Here is a 19,101-nt window from a genome sequence, read left to right as displayed (position 1 = left end):
GGATTTCGTAGTATGAGACCACTTAATAGTATCCTTGCATAGCTCAAACATCGTAAACACAGAGCAACCTTACATCAACGTAGCTGTTGGAAGGAATTGGAAAAGGATTGTCTTTCATTTTGACGGCGTATACGGTAGTATGAACGCAGTTAGTAACGAACATATTCTTTATGAAGCGCTGAATGCAGTTAGTATCGAATATATTCTTTTTGGAGAGTTAACGTGTTATTACTTTTGCGATTTGAATACATATTGTGCTAAATTATAACTGCGCCAATTAAAGTTCAATAATGACACATGCGTCGGTGGTGTAACGGTCAGCATGGTTGCCTTCCATGTAGTCGACTTCCGGCCGACGCACATTAATTTTGTTGATTTTAATTCATTTGTTTAGAAAAATGCTCACAAATACTGTTGTTTGTCATTCTCATGTGTTCGATTTGATGTCGTCAAAGTAATTCCAATGTTTTAAAGAGACAAAACACATGAAGCATGCACCGCAATCGTCAAAGCTGCTGTAGAAAACATCCGTTACAGGCGAGTTGATATGGAAGCTAACGAAGGATTTCTTGCTAATTGGCAAAAGTATCTGCACAATCACAACATTTAACCAGGGATTGGTGAAGTGGATGCATCCCGGGTAAACGATGACGAACGCTGAAACTGTCTGTGACACTGTCCATAGGTACTAACTTTCGTCAAAGACACAAATGAAATTAAATTTCTATTTATTGATTTCCATTGCATTTTTACCGGGTGTGCCCATTCATCCATGCTCAATCTGTCACAATTTGAAAATGCGTTGAAATTTGAGTGCATCAAAATAAACTTACGATCACGATTAAAGTCCTGGACCTACTAAGACACAAACGTCGGTGGTGTAACGGTCAGCATGGTTGCCTTCCAAGCAGTCGATCCGGGTTCGACGCACACTATTTTTGTTGATCTTAATTAACTTTTCAGAGAGATATTTGCTGAGATGTATTTTGTTGTTTCGCTCCGAAAGTAAAAACAGCGATGTATAGTCCAACTCATCCCACACTTCCCACACCAAAGAGAAAAAGCAAAATCGGAACACCTATCGTATAGCGTAGTACATAACGTAGTAATACACTACTGCTCGTCATGTCGTTAATTAAGATCAAGAAAAGTGGTGTGCACTGTCTCTGTCACAATAAGTCAATGTTGTTGTGTTCTTTTCAGCAATATATACATTGCTAACAAAGATATGTTGATTATCATCAATTAAAATATTTAAAAAAATACATGATCATTAGGTGCATCTGGAAGTCATACAGGAAATAATCCTTCCCTTTGCTAGAAATATATCAGTCCTAAATAACTGCCTTTCTCCTTTTAATTGTTTAATGGGGCATAGATATCTCCACTCAATTATAAAATATGAATACAAGAAAATAAATGAATAAAGAAAAAGGAGGTAGTAAATCGTATGGGAATTATATTTGATGTTGAGTGGACAAAATAACAATATCTATTTGTAAGGAGAGAGTCAGAAGAGTTAAAAGATGTCACTTCAACACTAGAACATTGATTTCCGCTAATATCAAAAGATCCGCGGGTAACAGCTGTTAGTCAATAACATTTAGTAAATTAAAGATAATTTTATGTCCATATCGCCTCCATAGCTCAGTGGTTAGAGCACTGGTCTTGTAAACCAGGGGTCGTGAGTTCAATTCTCACTGGAGGCTTTAATATTTTTTTTGTAAAAAACCTGTGCATATTTCATGTGTCTACCTACAAAATGAATGTTTTGATATTTTATGGAAATTTTGAAGACACACAAGACAATATATCTAGAAATTTAACTCTGTTGTACAGGACATATTAGTTTGTGTTGGATAGCTATTGGGTAGGCTGCAATTACTACCGTAAATTATGCTGTATTTGATATGATAAATAAGGTTAATAACTTATACATCACAAACAAGTTTATGTGAGGTCTAGAACCAGCCAAAGTATTCATCATGTCATGAATAACGATTGGTGTCGTTCGAAATTGAATGAAAGTGTTTTGTTACGTTTGCCGGTGGTACATTACTCGAGTCCTCGACGATCCGAATGAAATGAAGTATTTCGAATGTAGCCTATAATTGTTAATACTCATAACACCATGCTATGTTTGACGACAACTGCTAGAAAGAGGCGGTATTAAATAAAAGCAGTTGATTACAGTAAGATTTAAAAAATGCCTGAAAAACAACAATATTCTCTTCTCTATAGTATCCAATAGGATTACAAAACACGAATACAAAAACTGTATTTCCCAGCGACATAGGCACTGACCTATGTTTATTTACAATCATCATGATTAATAAACACAATTACACAATAATGTACATCTCACACACCAACATATAACTCCTAACCTATTAATCTCAATATAATAACCCCATTTAGAAAATAAAAAAAATAAAAATGCACGTGTGCTTCTTGTTACCTGAATGACACGTATAGGTAACAAATCATACCATTTGCACGTGCAAATACCACCAATAGCGTCACCTATTGGCGTTTCCCATACCAAAAAAAAAATAATCACATCCTAATTCCTACCGTCAACCTGTTGAAATTGTATTTCTCTTCTCTATGGTATCCAATAGGATAAACAACACAAATACAAAATCTGTATTTCCCAGCGACATAGGCACTGACCGATGAACTCAAAGAACGGGAAAATAATCCGAAACTATTAGAAATAGAAAAAATCCAAGATACGCACACTAACTGTCACATTTCTATTATTATCAATTCCAATGCTGAGAAACACTTAAACGTTCGTCAAATTGTCTTTAACATAACCATCCTTCGCGGTCTCCGATCGCCACCTCCCATGCCGTTTAAACAACCTGTCCGGAATAGCACTATTAGCTGCAGCTGAAGCCCCACCTGCACGAAAACTGTGTAATCCAAACGTTTGAGGTCGGGCACAAAATCTGAAAAAGTCTCAATAAAATTTTCCCTGAATCGCGAATAGGACATCGGTTTTTTAGCCTTCCTTAACACATACTTATCACCTTTTCTCGTAACATTACGAAAAACGTATTCTTCGGAATCATCACTAATCCCAGACAATTTTGCATAAATTTCAAAATTACACACTGGACACAACCGCGACTCCGTCCTGCTCAGAAGAATCAATGCGCCAAATCTGTATACGACTTTTTTCGACTGTTCCACAAAAGTTTCTAAATGTGTTGTGCGTATCTGGATATCAGACCTCCGTAAAGCTAACACCTCTGCACTCCTCATGAAACCTGAGTATGCAAACAAACACATTGTTAAAATTCTTTCTTTGAATATATAAATTGTTATTATCAAAAAAGTCATCATATACATTATTCAAAATTGACACTGTGATTGGTTCCTTCCTCCTAATAGGTTTCTCTAACAATCGTTTAGCTCCCTCAAAAACATTTTTCAGTAATAAAGAATATGTAGGCGATGTTTTACCTACAATATTGTGTGCCCATTTAATACCGTGTAACGCATCTGTTATACTACCAACATTACCGTTATTTCTAACTAAATAGGATAGATATATACATAACATAAACGGTTTTGTCGGAAAGATATCATGCTCCTCAAAACCATTTTGACTCGCCCATTTTTTCCATCGCAAAAAACGATGACAATATTTCCTAATGGTACTGTCTGCTTTACACCCCTGTAACAATTGTGGAACCATCAACGCAAAGTCTTTGAGATGATCCGGCACCATATCGTACTCATCTTTCAAAGCATGTGTCACTAAACGTAAAAAACAGAAAAACAAATACCACAATAATTATCTATCAGAACACAAACTGTACAAGCTCAACAACAACGTGTTAATTTCAAACTCAACATACCGCACAACAATCATATATGCACGGCATGTAATATGTATTCCCGTTTTTCTTGTTAAAACAGTTTTCTTTGAAAATCCGAATTTAACAGCAAATAACTGCTAAACAAAAATTCACCGGAATTACAGCAGTAAATATATATTCTGCTTATCAACGATTCACTCACCGAAAACCGTTATGAAACAGACTGCTAATCATATTGAAAACCATTCTCACCGAAAATTGGTACATGTTAAACAAACATATCGTGTAAAACGATGCCCTCACCGAAAACCGGTAATCAACAATAATCATAGCTGCTAATCATCTGAAACCATTGTCACCGAAAATCGGTACAGCAGAAAATATAAACTGCTAGCCATACTAGTCAATAGAAATCGTGTAAAACGATTCCCTCTCCGAAAACCGGTATTAAACAATTATTATCTTGCTAATCATATTGAAAATTACTCACCGAAAACCGGTACAGCAGTAAATATAAACTGCTCATTAAACCAATCGTATAACATGATTATCTCACCAACAACTGGTATCACAATAGAATAAAATGCTAATCGCATTGCAAATTTCTCACCGAAAGCCGGTATAGCAATTCTTGCCCACATAACGATATGTACAAATATACAAAGTATGTACCAAACCATACAAGCAGATATATATCTACCGAAAATCAGTACGTACCGCAAGCATCGGAAATGTTAAATCGACATGTCCAAACATACCTTTCCCCGATCTGGATGGTGTGTAAAAACGTTTTTCTGTTCGTAGGACCAAAACCTACCAGACTTCCAAAAAGGAATAATAAGCGTGCCATACGCATTACACATTTGCATATACCTAATATCTCTCGAAATGAGGTACACTGGTGGAACAAACCAACCATTTATCCCAGTCCAACTTGCTGAAAAAGTATCAATACCTCTATAACCTGGATTCCAATACCTAGAATAAAATGTAGATACCTTTCTATTATACCAGGAAGCAAACCAATCCACATCAAAAGGATCCTAAATATCATCAAACAGCTGAAAAACACTTTCAGTCACACCCCAATCGTCAACATCGACAATGTTACTGATAAAAACAGCACACACATTTTCCTCCCTGGGAACCCATTCCATTTCTAACAATATATGATTTTCTAACATAAGCACAAAAATATCAAGTGCTATATTTTGCAAATATGATTTCATACTGCCCTTCTCTACAATCGTCACCACACCCCTAGCTAGGCCTATCAGGAATATCAGAGATGCTGGCAAGTGTCAACGGTGACATAACATAATCCGAAGTGGATTGAGACTGTTTCTGTATAAGACAAAACAACTTTGAGTATACATAAAGAAAACTATTTCAGTCGAAAATAATCAAAGCACTAAGCTTACCATAAAACACACATGTGATTTCACCTACAAAATTTGGTTTAAAATATGTCAAAGATATATATTTACCATCGTATGGCATTGCCTCTCGATTCCCCTAACACACTCAGTTGGCATTCATATAGACTATGAATGCCATGGACCAATTTTTGACGTCATCATTATTATGACGGCATTATTGTTACGTTGGATATTACCGACTCTCACCGGGCGATGGCTGTTCGATTTATTGAACAAGCATTCACGATGCATACATTATTTGAACTAAATGCTGAATAACAATACATGTAATGTATTTTTTATGAGATGAATAGATTCCAAAAAATGTAAATATAAGGACTAAACTGCTTTCCAGTTGGCATTCATAATGCCTATGAATGATAACTGAAAGTATTTCAATTCTTATATTTACATTTTTTGAAATCTGCTCATCTCATAAATTTTTTTTTACATTTATTATTATTGAGCATTTAGTTAAATGATGTATGCATCGTGAATGCTTGTTCAATGAAAAGCCATCGCCCGATGAGGGTCGGTGACATCCAACGTAACAATAATGACGTCATAATAATGATGATGACGTCAAAAATCGGTCCATGGTATTCATAGCCTATATGAATGCCAACTAAGTTTGGTAGGGTTATCGAGAGGCAATGCCATACGATGGTATAATATATCTTTGACATACTGTATTTTAAAGCAAATTTTGTAGGTGAAATCACATGTGTGATTTACGGTCATCTTTATAAAATTGCTTTGATTATTTCCGACTGAAATAATTATTCGAAGAGTCTGATAGGTAACTATTTGCCCTGAAAGATAAATTTTCACGTCAATCACAATTCACTGTTTGTGTTTTCCTCCATGACCCAATATAGTACAGACTGTTCTGATGAATGTTGTTCATGGTATGTTTTCATTTGTTTATAACTTTTAAACAAAACGCAATACAAAAATTCAACAAAATCCTACACTCGGACTTAAACTACGACGAAACAGTTTGTATAATAAACCAGCTGTGAAAAACCTTACTGATGTAATGTGTTATAATCCTAATGTTAAAGATTAATAATTTCATTAAAAATGTATTTCACAGCCTCCAGTGAGGATCGAACTCACGACCCCTGGTTTACAAGACCAGTGCTCTAACCACTGAGCTATGGAGGCGCCTTGGAAAACAAATCGTGTGTCATTTTTTGTTTAATTGATTAGCAGCTGTGATGCGCATGGCGTTTCTACTATTGATATAAATCAATGTTTTCTGAGATTCGGTGACATCTTTGATTTGCACTGTCTGTCTCTGTCACTATAAGTCAATATTGCTGTTGTGTTATCTTCACCAATAAATACATTGCATATGAAATGCTTTACAATGCTGTAAATCAGATTTTGGTTTAGCAAGTGTTAGTTCACTCTAATTAGCATAATCAAGATATCGACCTTCATATCAGAGAAAGGTTTAGCGTATTACTTTTTGATACCCCGATGGCGATCATGGAACTTGTCCAAAGTCTTCATCATCTTGCACTGTTGAATTAAGAGCTTATCCATACATACATAATTCGGATTCTCATATTTATCCACACTAGCACAAACTTACATACTTATTTCCGTCTATTTTTAAATTTCAACATTGTATTATCCACATAAACGCATCCATCCATGTGTCTGACATATATGTCTCAATCATTCAGTGCTACGTCTTGTGTAAAAATAGAACACATATCCACCTTCATCACATATGATATATATCTTCGTGTTGGAAAATATATCTGCACTAAATCATATATAACTGCACATATTGTATAACTCATGTTCATGTAAGACAACACCCATGTCCATGTATAAACATAATTAATATCATTTCACCTGTACGCACACATACCCATATGCATAATATTAAACATTTTCAGACATTCGTGTAACTACTGCTTATGGATATATAAATGCAAAGAGAAGAAACATCAGTCTCACACAAAAATAGGGATGAAAAAAAAAGAAACTTCTAAGGTAAATGAGAAATATATTATACCGCATAGAAATGTGCTCCTGATGGACAAACCTACAACAGAAGGTTTCGAAAGATGTAGGTTGATGAAGACAGTGGAAATTAACATGTTCGCCATCAGGATATACATGTTATTTTTTCGTGTGATGTGAAAGTTTTTAAGGCCAGGCATTATGCTTTTTAGTTTACCAGTTTGTTTTGTTGTTTCTTTCCTGAAAGTTGCTGCAGGACGAGACATTACTTGGATTTAGCAGATTTACTTGGTGGGTCTCGTCGGTGAAGAAGAAGGACACCTGGTTTTATTCTCCTGGTACATTTCCAAATGTATCCATGTAAATCTTGTTCATATATTGTCCCAGTGTAATCGTTTTTATTCGAATTACGGTTTTAGTGACATTTTGGTAATTTTTGTTGATTATGCCGCAGATTTGTTGAATATGTACTCACATAGAAAAGTTTGTTTGTGGTAAATTTTGCAAAAGTTATTGAAGATAAGCAATATATACTGTTTTTAACAGAGCATTTCAAAAAGCAAATAGCAAAATATGACTGAGGAAAACAATTTCCTTAAAATAGAAAGGTTTCTCAACCGACCATTACAAACAGTGAACTGTGATTGAGATGAAAATAAACCTTCCATGACATTTTATGACAAATAGTTACCCAACAGACTGTTTCTAAAGCTTGATTCGGGAATAATGCACAGAACGGCAAAAATATGTTTACACATGACAATTCTATAGATACACGTCCAAAAGGACTATTTTATACGTCAATTTCCTTTTGAGGTATTGCTAAATAGTATATCATATCATATGATAAACAACAATTATTTTTCTCGATAACTCATGTTGGTGATGTGTGTTTTGAAAACACTAACATTGGTATTATTTTCTTTAATGCATAATTCTTGAAACCTTTATTCAAAACATTTAAAGCATTCACATTATGACTTTTAAAGGCACTGAATACTTTTTTCATACCATGTTCTTATTCTATGGGAACTAACATTAACCACGTTTGGTCTGGCTCTTATCAAGTGTTTTTAGAATCAAAACAAAACCCATAGTAATATACATTTCAAAAGTTAGAGGAGTACTTCTTCATTTCAAATAAATAATGAGTAAAGTTTGTACGTTATGATCCATCACTTACCAGAGATAAGTGTAGGTTTTAGGTAACGGCAAACCTCAGGGACCAAGAAATCCATCAGCAGAGCCTACCACCTTACGGTTTAGAAATGCAAATAAGTTAAATTTCGTGTTGACCCACTGTATAATCCAGAGATTGATTTAATGGAATCATTAAAACAATCTTCAGCGTCTTCTTCTCTCCTCAATAATGTTTCCTTTATCAGACCTTTCGACTTTTCCACTCTTAACACTCTTCCTGTCAGGCGATTAATGAACTTGAGTGTTAAATATTTTGGGAACATTTTGAGAGAAAAAACGACGAAGGCCAAAATTAAATATTTTGACAACGAAATCGTGGGAATGACTGAGCTTATGATTAACATTCCTGTGGGATTGTACCGTGCCCAGCTTTTGACCAACTTGTACTAAACAAAACACAAAATTATGGACTGCTACCACAGTCTTTGTCAAGTCCTTCAATTTCAGTTTCGGATATATCGGAGTTATACTGTTTTTAAAATAGCAAATAATGGAACAGGTGGATAGTTTATCTCCTCCCGAAATTACAATCAAGGTCACTATAGACTCCTACTTTTGCCACTTTTCTCGATCTTAATTAACGACACGACGAGCAGGAGTGGCTTATTACATCATGTGCTACGCTATATTGAATACTGCAGCACAAAAACAGTAATATTAAACCCAGAATATATATTGGACCACTTTTGGAAAGCGGACACGATACGTACAGGTGAGGTCGGTAAACAAAACACATCAGTCTGCATTCCATGCGCCTGATATACGACCTTCTTGAAGTCGTCTGATCGTATGTCAGTGTTTTCCCGTGAGTTAATTAATGTCTTGGTATCGTAAGCTTTATTTCTGAAGTACGTGTGATTACACATTTCCATGTTAGTCTCGATATCGGGTGTTGACATATCATCGTCACGAACGTGCACGTGTACTATTGTTTACCCGGTGTTACTATAATTTACACTACGTTAATGGAATGCCCCATACACAATACGGAAATGACGACACGAAAATACGACAAGAAAAGCATGTGTATTACGAAGGGTGGGAAGTCCTTAATTAACAACACGACGAACAGGAGTGGCCTACTACATTATGTACTACGCTATATTCCCTTTGGTGTGGGTAGTGTGGGATTACGTTGGATTATTCATCGCACTTCGTTTTTACTTTCGGAACGAAATAACACAATACATATGAACAATATCTCTCTGAAAAGTTAATTAAAATCAACAATAACAGTGTGCGTCGGCCGGGAGTCGAACCCGGATCGACTGCTTGGAAGGCAACCATGCTGACCGTTACACCACCGACGCTTGTGTCTTTGTTGGTCCAGAACTTTTATCGTGAGAGTAAGTTTATATGCACTCTTTTCGTGCATTTTCAAATTGTGACAGATTGATGTATTGATGAATTGGCACACCCGCTAAAATACAATAGAAAATGATAAACAGAAATTTCAATTGGCGCGATCAAAACTTATCGCATTGTATATTCAAACCTCGAAAGGCGCTAAAAAAGGATTTGTTATAGTGAATTAGGGACTGATCGTGAGAGATCGGTAAAACAATGTTGCGCAGAGAATAATATTTTTCCTCAGAAAAAAATGATTTTTAAAAATATCCGTGCTTACCTCATTCACCCCTGAAGACACTAATGAACCCTCCAATCTGAAGGTTGGAATATATTATGATGAAATTTCAGGGGTGAATGAGCTAAGTTACTTTATTGGAAATAATACATTTTTTAGGTGTAATAGTACACTTGTATCGAATGTATATAAGAAATGTACAAACGGTTTGTTATCAACTAGAAACCTTTCACATATTTTGTGATATGATGTATTCGTTAATCGATAGTTAGAGAGAAACTTAACCAACATGATTTATATAAAAATAGTTTGATAACGTAAACCTTCTATATAAGTAGTTATATAATAATGATATGAAACACTACTATACTTTCCTATCCTGTTACCTCCGACATACATCCTATAATGCTTTCGATACCTCCTATTCCTCCACCTATATCTCCCTTTGACGTCCTATACCTCGTTATGGCATCCCTGTATAACAGGGAGATATGTTCCAGAACTACATTACTCTCATCTAGAGTTCAGATAGACACCATCAAAATTAAAGACAGAAGCAGTTGTCAACAGCCAGCAGAATCTTTCCCAATCGAGCGGAGGGTTAACTAGCACTTCTTCAAGAAATTAACGCAAAAAGGGAAAGACAAGAGGGCGGTTCATTCAAGAGAAGAAGGAAAGGAAACGTGTCGTTAGATTTTTTTAGAGAGGTTAGTGCCTTTGGACAGTGTCACAGACAGCTGCTGTGTTCGTCATCTTTTTACCCGGGATATTTCGACGTCACAAAACCCGTGGACAACGTCACAGACAGCTGCAGTGTTAGTCATCTTTTACCAGGGGTGAATCCACGTCACCAATCCCTGGTTAAATATTGTTAATGTGCGGATATTTTTGCCAATTGTCCAGAAATCCATCGTTAGCTTCCATATCAATTCGCCTGTAACGAATGTTTTCTACAGCAGCTTTGACGATTGAGTAACATGCTTCAAGTGTGGTGTCTCTTTAAAACATTGGAATTACTTTGATACTAACTGCATTCAGCGCTCCGTAAAGAATATGTTCGTTACACACTGTGTTCATACTACCGTATACGCCGTCAAAATGAAGGTCAATCCTTCCAACAGCTACGATGATGTAAGAGGTTGGTCTGTGTTTACGATGTTTGAGCTATGCAAAGATTCTTTTAAGTGGCATCATACCCTGAAATCAGCATCTTGTGATTCCACAATAGTCACGATATTCCAACCAGACACCAGCGCCATCCATTTCAAACTGATCCTCATTCTTTTTTTAATGTGCTTTAGACAATTTCGGATTTCCACTTCTTGGCCTCTAACGTCATCGATGAGTCATCGAGAGACGAAACAGCTATATGAAGCAGTGGCTATATTTTTGGTCAAGGACTACAAAATCCTACGGATACAATCACATGTGTATATCTAACGTTCATCAGTCAAGCAGAAAACAGTAAATACTATTATAAAGAACTTTGATTTATCTCGGTTAGGGGACAGAAGCAATAACCTTCCTCGCTTAGGAAATCGTTCCATACCAAGACAAAAAGCGAAGAATAACCATATACGACTTTATAGAAATAGTTGAACCAGGAGGAAAACAACATGAAAACATAGGTAACATAGCAAAGGGTTTTGAAGGCACATTTCCAATTGGCTATACTGCTATTTTCTTGCTGGTCTATTAACAATTTGTTTACAATAAAAAAGCCAAAGGAATTCCAGGTAATTATTCTGGGAGTTACGTATCATTTTCCGTCATACTAACTCAAACTTGCTATTTTCTAAATCTTATTGTAATCAAATGTTTTTATTCAATACCACCTCTTAACATACCTTTTGAATCTTGTTATTGTTATACAAGCAATTTTCAGACCATGAAATACGACGTTCTGTATTGCACATGTGCAATACGGAATGTTGTATTTACCTACTAGCCGGAACTACATTTAATGGGAATCCCCTTGTCATGGCGAAGTGAAAAAGTCCCGGTATTTGCAAAAAATATCAAAGTTTATAAAATATTTGTATCGATCTGTTTCAAATACGGAAGGTATGTGATAAAAGCAAGACCACACACTTGTGTTTTTCTTACGAATCAGAATTATTGCGCGGACATATATATTCGTCCGCGCAATAAACTCGCGCTTTCTGATTCGTTAGAAAAACACAAGTGTGTGGTCTTGCATATTTCTACCTGTTGTCGTCAAATATAGCATGGTACTATGAGTATTAACAATTATAGGCTATATTCAAAATACTTCATTTCATTCGGTTCGAGGACTCAACGTACCTCCGGCAAACGTAGCAAAACACTTTCATTCAATATTTTGTGCACACCAATCGTTATTCATGACATGACGAATATCTTGGCTGGTTCTAGACCTCACATAAACTTGTTTGTGATGTATAAGTTATAAACCTTATTTATCATGTAATATACAGCATAGTATACGGTAGTAATTGCAGCCGACCAACTAATATGTCCTGTACAACAGCGTGTGTGTGTCTTCAAAATTTCAATAAAATATCAAAACATCGGTAGTCACATGAAATATACCAAAAGAATAATTTCAAGCCTCCAGTGAGAATTGAACTCACGACCCCTGGTTTACAAGACCAGTGCTCTAACCACTGAGCTATGGAGGCGATATGTACATATTCTTATCTTTAACTTACTAAGTGTTATTGAATAACAGCTGTGACCCGCGGTTCTTTTGATATTAATGGAAATCAATGTTCTAGTGTTGAAGTGACATCTTTTAATTCTTCTGTCTCTCTCCTTTCAGATAGATTTTGCTATTTTGTGCTACTCAACATCAAATATAATTCTCATACGAATTTACTTCCTCCTTTTTCTTTCTTTCTTTCTTTTCGTGTATTCATATCTGGTTATTGAGTGGAGATATCTATGCCCCATCAAACAACTTAAAGGAGAAAGGCAGTTATTTAGGACTGATATATTTCTAGCAAAGGGAAGGATTATTTCCTGTATGACTTCAAGATGCACCCAATTGTAATTATTATTGTAAAAATGTACAAATTTTTAATTGAGGATAATCAACATATCTTTGTTAGTAACATATTTATTGATGAAAAGATCACAACAGCAATATTGACTTATTGTGACAAAGACAGTGCAAATCAAAGATGTCACCGAATTTCAGAAACATTGAGTTATATCAATAGTGACGCCTTGCGCATCACAGCTGCTAATCAATTATACTTAAATACATATGTCACACGATTTGTTTTCTTTGTCGCCTCCATAGCTCAGTGGTTAGAGCACTGGTCGTGAGTTTGATCCTCACTGGAGGCTTTGAAATATATTTTTAATAAAATTATAAATATTTAACATTAGGATTATAACACATTACATCAGTAAGGTTTTCCACAGCTGGTTTATTATACAAACTGTTTCGTCGTAGTATAAGTCCGAATGTATGATTTTGTTGAATTTTTGTATTGAGTTTTGTTTAAAGTTATAAACAAATGAAAACATACCATGAACAACATTCATCAGAACAGTCTGTACTATATTGGGTTAAGGAGGAAAATACAAACAGTGAATTGTGATGGAGGTGAAAATATATCTCCTAGGACAAATTGTTACCTATCAGACTATTGTAAACATCATTTCAGTCGGAAACAATCAAAGTAATTCTATAAAGATGACCATAAATTACACACGTGATTTCACCTACAAAATTTGGTTTAAAATACAGTATGCCAAAGATATATTATACCATCGTATGGCATTGCCTCTCGATAACCCTACCAAACTTAGTTGGCATTCATATAGGTTATGAATGCCATGGACCGATTTTTGACGTCATAGCTATTATGACGTCATTGTTATTACGTTGAATATCACCGACCCTCACAGGGCGATGGCTGTTCTATTCATTGAACAAGCATTCACGATGCATACATTATTTGAACTAAATGCTGAATAATAATAAATGTAACTTTTTTTTTATGAGATAAACAGATTCCAAAAAAATGTAAATATGAGAATTGAAATGCTTTCAGTTGGCATTCATAGGCAATATGACCGCCAATTGAAAGCAGTTCAATGCATAAATAATTACACTGCACATACAGGTACATTGTCCTTATTGAACTTATCAGTGATACTACAGGCCAAACGATCCAAACTGGTATAAACTACTGTTGAATCAGACGAAAGGTGCACAAAACCCCTTGGTAATATACATTTCAAAATGAGTACTTCTTCATTTCAAATAAATAATGAATAAAGTTTGTAAGTTATGATCCATCACTCAACAGAGATAATTGTAGGTATTAAGGTTACGGCAAACATCAGGGTGAATGAGCTAAGTTACTTTATTGGAAATAACATACCATTTAGGTGTAATAGTACACTTGTACCGCATGTGTATATAAAATGTTCAAACGGTTTGTAATAAACTAGAAACCTTCCACATATATTGTGATATGATGTATTTGTTAATGGATAGTTAGAGGGAAACTTAACCAACAGAATTTATACAAAAATGTTTGATTACGATATACCTTCTATATCAGTAGTTATATAATAAGGGTATGAAACACTACTATACTTTCCTACCCTGTTACCTCCGACATACATCCTATAATGCTTTCGATACCTCCTATTCCTCCACCTATATCTCCCTTTGACGTCCTATACCTCGGTATACCATCCCTGTATAACAGGGAGGTTTGTTCAAGAACTACATTACTCTCATCTAGACTTCAGAAAGACACCATCCAAATTAAAAACAGAGGCAGCTGTCAACAGTCAGCAGAATCCTTCCCAATCGAGCGGAGGCTTAACTAGCACTTCTTCAAGAAATCAACGTAAAATGGGAAAGACAATGTGGCGGTTCATTCAAGAGAAGAAGGACAGGAAGCGTGTCGTTAGATTTGTTTGGAGAGGTTCCTGGTAGTGTCCGAAGATCTACATTTAATTTGTGTCTTTGACGAAAGTTAGTACCTGTGGACAACGTCACAGACAGCTGAAGTGTTCGTCATCTTTTACCAGGGGTGCACCCACGTCACCAATCACTGGTTAATTGTTGTTAATGTGCGGATACTTTTGCCAATTGGCCAGAAATCCAGCGTTAGCTTCCATATCAACTCGCCTGTAACGGATGTTTTCTACAGCAGCTTTGACGATTGAGTTACATGCTTCAAGTGTGGTGTCTCTTTAAAACATTGGAATTACTTTGTTACTAACTTCATTCAGCGCTCCGTAAAGAATATGTTCGTTACTAAATGTGTTCATACTACCGTATACGCCGTCAAAATGAAGGTCAATCCTTATCCAAATCAATTCAACAGTTACGATGATGTAAGGTTGGTCTGTGTTTACGATGTTTGAGCTATGCAAGAATTCTTTTAAGTGGGATCATACTCTGTAATCCGCTTCTTGTGATTCCACAATAGTCAAAATATTCCAACCAGACACCAGCGCCAACAATTTCAAACTGATCATATTTTTTTTTAAATGAGCTTTAGACAATTTCGGATTTCCACTTCTTGGCCCATAACATCATCGATGAGGCATCATCGATGAGTCATCATCGAGAGACGTAACAGTTATATAAAGCAGTGACTCTATTTTTGGTCAATGACTACAAAATCTTACAGATACAATAACATGTGTATGTCTTACGTTCATCAGTCAAGCAGAGAACAGTAAATACTGTTATAGATAACTTTGATTTATCTCGGTTAGGGGACAGAAGCAATAACCTTCATCGCTTAGGAAAACGTTCTATACCAAGACGAAAAGCGAAGAATAACCATATACGACTTTATAGAAATAGTTGAACCGGGTGGAAAACAACATGACAACAAAGGTAACATAACAAAGGGTTTTAAAGACACCTTTCCAATTGGCTATACTGCTATTTTCTTGCTGATCTCATGCGCATCTCGATATAAATAATTGTATGTCATCGATTCTTTAACAATAAAAAAGCGTAATTATTCTGGGGGTTGCGTATTATTTTCCGTCATACTAGCTGAAACTTGCTATTTTTTAAAATCTTATTGTTATCAAATGCTTTTATTTAATTCCACCTTATTTATTATATAATATACAGCATAGTATACGTCAGTAATTGCAGCCTACCCAATAGCTATCCAACACTAACTAATATGTCCTGTACAACAGCGTTAAATTTCTATATATATTTACATGTGTGTCTTCAAGATTTCAATAAAATATCAAAACATCGGTAGTCACATGAAATATACACAGGTGATATACCAAAAAATAATTGCAAGCCTCCAGTGAGAATTGAACTCACGACCCCTGGTTTACAAGACCAGTGCTCTAACCACTGAGCTATGGAGGCGATATGTCCATATACTTATCTTTAACTTACTGAGTGTTATTGAATAACAGCTGTGACCTGCGGGTCTATTTATATTAATGGAAATCAATGTTCTAGTGTTGAAGTAACATCTTTTAATTCTTCTGCCTCTCTCCTTACAAATAGAGTTTGCTATTTTGTGCTACTCAACATCAAATCTAATTTTCATACGAATTTACTTCCTCCTTTTTCTTCAATCATTTGTTTTTTTGTTTTCATATATTGTAATTGATTGGAGATATCTATGCCCCATCAAACAATTAAAAGGAGAAAGGCAGTTATTTAGGACTGATATATTTCTAGCAATGGGAAGGATTATTTCCTGTATGACTTCCAGATGCACCCAATTATATTATTATTGCAAAAATGTAGAAATGATAAATACCAACATATCATTGTTAGCAATATATTTATTGCTGAAAAGAACACCACGGCAATATTGACATATTGTGACAGAGACGGTGCAAATCAAAGATGTCACCGAATCTCAGAAACATTGATTTATATCAATAGTAGAAACGCCGTGCGCATCACAGCTGCTAATCAATTATACTTAAATACAAATGTCACACGATTTGTTTTCTTTGTCGCCTCCATAGCTCAGTGGTTAGAGCACTGGTCGTGAGTTCGATCCTCACTGGAGGCTTTGAAATATATTTTTAATGAAATTATACATCTTTAACAGTAGTATTATTACACATTACATCGGTAAGGTTTGTCATAGCTGGTTTATTATAGAAACTGTTTCGTTATAGTTTAAGTCCGAATGTATGATTTTGTTGAATTTTTGTATTGTCGTTTTGTTTAAAAGTTATAAACAAATGAAAAAAGACCATGAAAAACCTTCATCGGAACAGTCTGTACTATATTGGGTTAAGGAGGAAAATACAAACAGTTAATTGTGATTGAGGTGAAAACATATCTCCCAGGACAAATAGTTAGCTATCAGACTGTTGTAATAATTATTTCAGTCGGAAATAATCAAAGCAACTCTACAAAGATGACCTTATAACACACATGTGATTTCACCTAAAATATTAAGATTTGTCAAAGATAGATTATACCGTCGTATGGCATTGCCTCTCGATGACCCTACCAAACTCAGTTGGCATTCATATAGGCTATGAATGCCATGGACCGATTTTTGACGTCATCATTAATGTGACGTCATTATTGTTACGTTGGATATCACCGACCCTCACCGAGCGATGGCTGTTCTATTCATTGAACAAGCATTCACGATGCATACATTAATTGAACTTAATGCTGAAAAACAATAAATGGATTTTATTTTTTATCTTTGATTTGCACTGTCTCTGTCACAATAAGTCAATACTTCTTTTGTGTTCTTTTCAGCAATAAATACATCGCTAACAAAGATAGAAAAAAACCTGTGTATCGTTCATACGAAGTTTGATGGTGTTAAACTTTGCAAAAGTTATGGAAGATAAACAATGCATACTGGTCTTAACAGAACATTTCAAAAAGCAAAACATGACTGAGGAAAAACAAGTCTCCTTAAAGTAGAATGGTTACTCAATCGCCCATTACAAACAGTGAACTGTGATTGAGATTAAAATAAACTTTCCATGACATCTTATGACAAATACATGTAGTTACGCAACAGACTGTTCGTAAAGCTCGATTCGGGAATAATGCACTGAACGGCAAAAATATAGTTACACATGACATTTCCATAGATACACGTTTTATTCGTCAATATCCTTTTGAGGTATTGTTATATAGTATAAAATATCATAAACAACAATTATTTTTCTCGATATGACTTTTGAAGGCACTGAATATTTGTTTCATACCATGGCCTTATTCTATTGGAACTATTATATTATTAGCCATGTTTGGTCTGGCTCTTATCAAGTGTTTTTTGAAACAAAACAAGGAATATTCATTCTGTGAAAAGGAAAAATCTATAAAAACAACGTGCGTCGGTCGGGAGTCGAACCCGGATCGACTGCTTGGAAGGCAACCATGCTGACCGTTACACCATCGGCGCATTTCATTATATAAAATGATTCCGTCTTGAGCTCGGCCTATCAAGAATACCACAGAGATGTTGGCAAGTGTCAACGGTGACATAACATAATCCGAAGTTGATTGAGACTGTTTCTGTATAAGACAAAACAACTTTGTGCATACATAAAGAAAAATATTGATAAATATGTACAGACATTATTATAAATTTCAACAAAGTTTTTCCTTAATATCGATTATTTGTTTTGCGATTTAGCGACGTAGATATTTACTCACGGTCAATATGGATATCTTGTTATCTACATACACATGCTATATTTACATACATAGGCTACTATACAACACTGACATCACTCCGACAGCTGGTTTAGATAACCGACCGGTGTCAATGTGTAAATCAAATGCATTGAGAAAGATGAATATATATGATGTTTATGTAGAATTGACTATATTGATTATGATGAATTATACATATACATATTTCTTATTATCTGCTATCAAGTAAATAATGTTGTAGAAATCTATCCGATATACTTGAAATGATTGAAATAATTTCTTTCTTTGCGAGAATGTACACACTGATGAAAAACACATTATATTAATAATTATTTATCATAAGATAGAAACATGTTATCAAACATGTTTTATTAAATACAAAAAACATCACAGCTACTTAGTTAATGTGAATTAAGATGTCCAAAGAAGAATATATATGAGAAC

General features: G+C 35.1%; 5 non-coding genes across 5 annotated transcripts; 1 reads left to right on the top strand and 4 right to left on the bottom strand.

The window, feature by feature from the left end:
- Positions 1-1,636: 1,636 nt before the first annotated feature.
- Trnat-ugu lies at positions 1,637-1,709 on the top strand. Its single transcript has one exon. It is a non-coding gene; the product is annotated as a tRNA-Thr (tRNA).
- Positions 1,710-6,342: 4,633 nt separating this feature from the next.
- Positions 6,343-6,415, bottom strand: Trnat-ugu. Its single transcript has one exon. It is a non-coding gene; the product is annotated as a tRNA-Thr (tRNA).
- A 3,251-nt stretch (positions 6,416-9,666) lies between these two features.
- Positions 9,667-9,738, bottom strand: Trnag-ucc. The gene has a single exon. It is a non-coding gene; the product is annotated as a tRNA-Gly (tRNA).
- Positions 9,739-12,600: 2,862 nt separating this feature from the next.
- Positions 12,601-12,673, bottom strand: Trnat-ugu. Its single transcript has one exon. It is a non-coding gene; the product is annotated as a tRNA-Thr (tRNA).
- Positions 12,674-16,298: 3,625 nt separating this feature from the next.
- Trnat-ugu lies at positions 16,299-16,371 on the bottom strand. Its single transcript has one exon. It is a non-coding gene; the product is annotated as a tRNA-Thr (tRNA).
- Positions 16,372-19,101: the final 2,730 nt, after the last annotated feature.

This window comes from Mizuhopecten yessoensis, unplaced genomic scaffold (assembly GCF_002113885.1).
Source record: "Mizuhopecten yessoensis strain PY_sf001 unplaced genomic scaffold, ASM211388v2 scaffold7903, whole genome shotgun sequence".
NCBI classification, from domain to species: Eukaryota; Metazoa; Mollusca; class Bivalvia; order Pectinida; family Pectinidae; genus Mizuhopecten; species Mizuhopecten yessoensis.
Note: the sequence above shows the minus strand (reverse complement) of the source record. Positions and strands in the feature narration are given on the sequence as shown.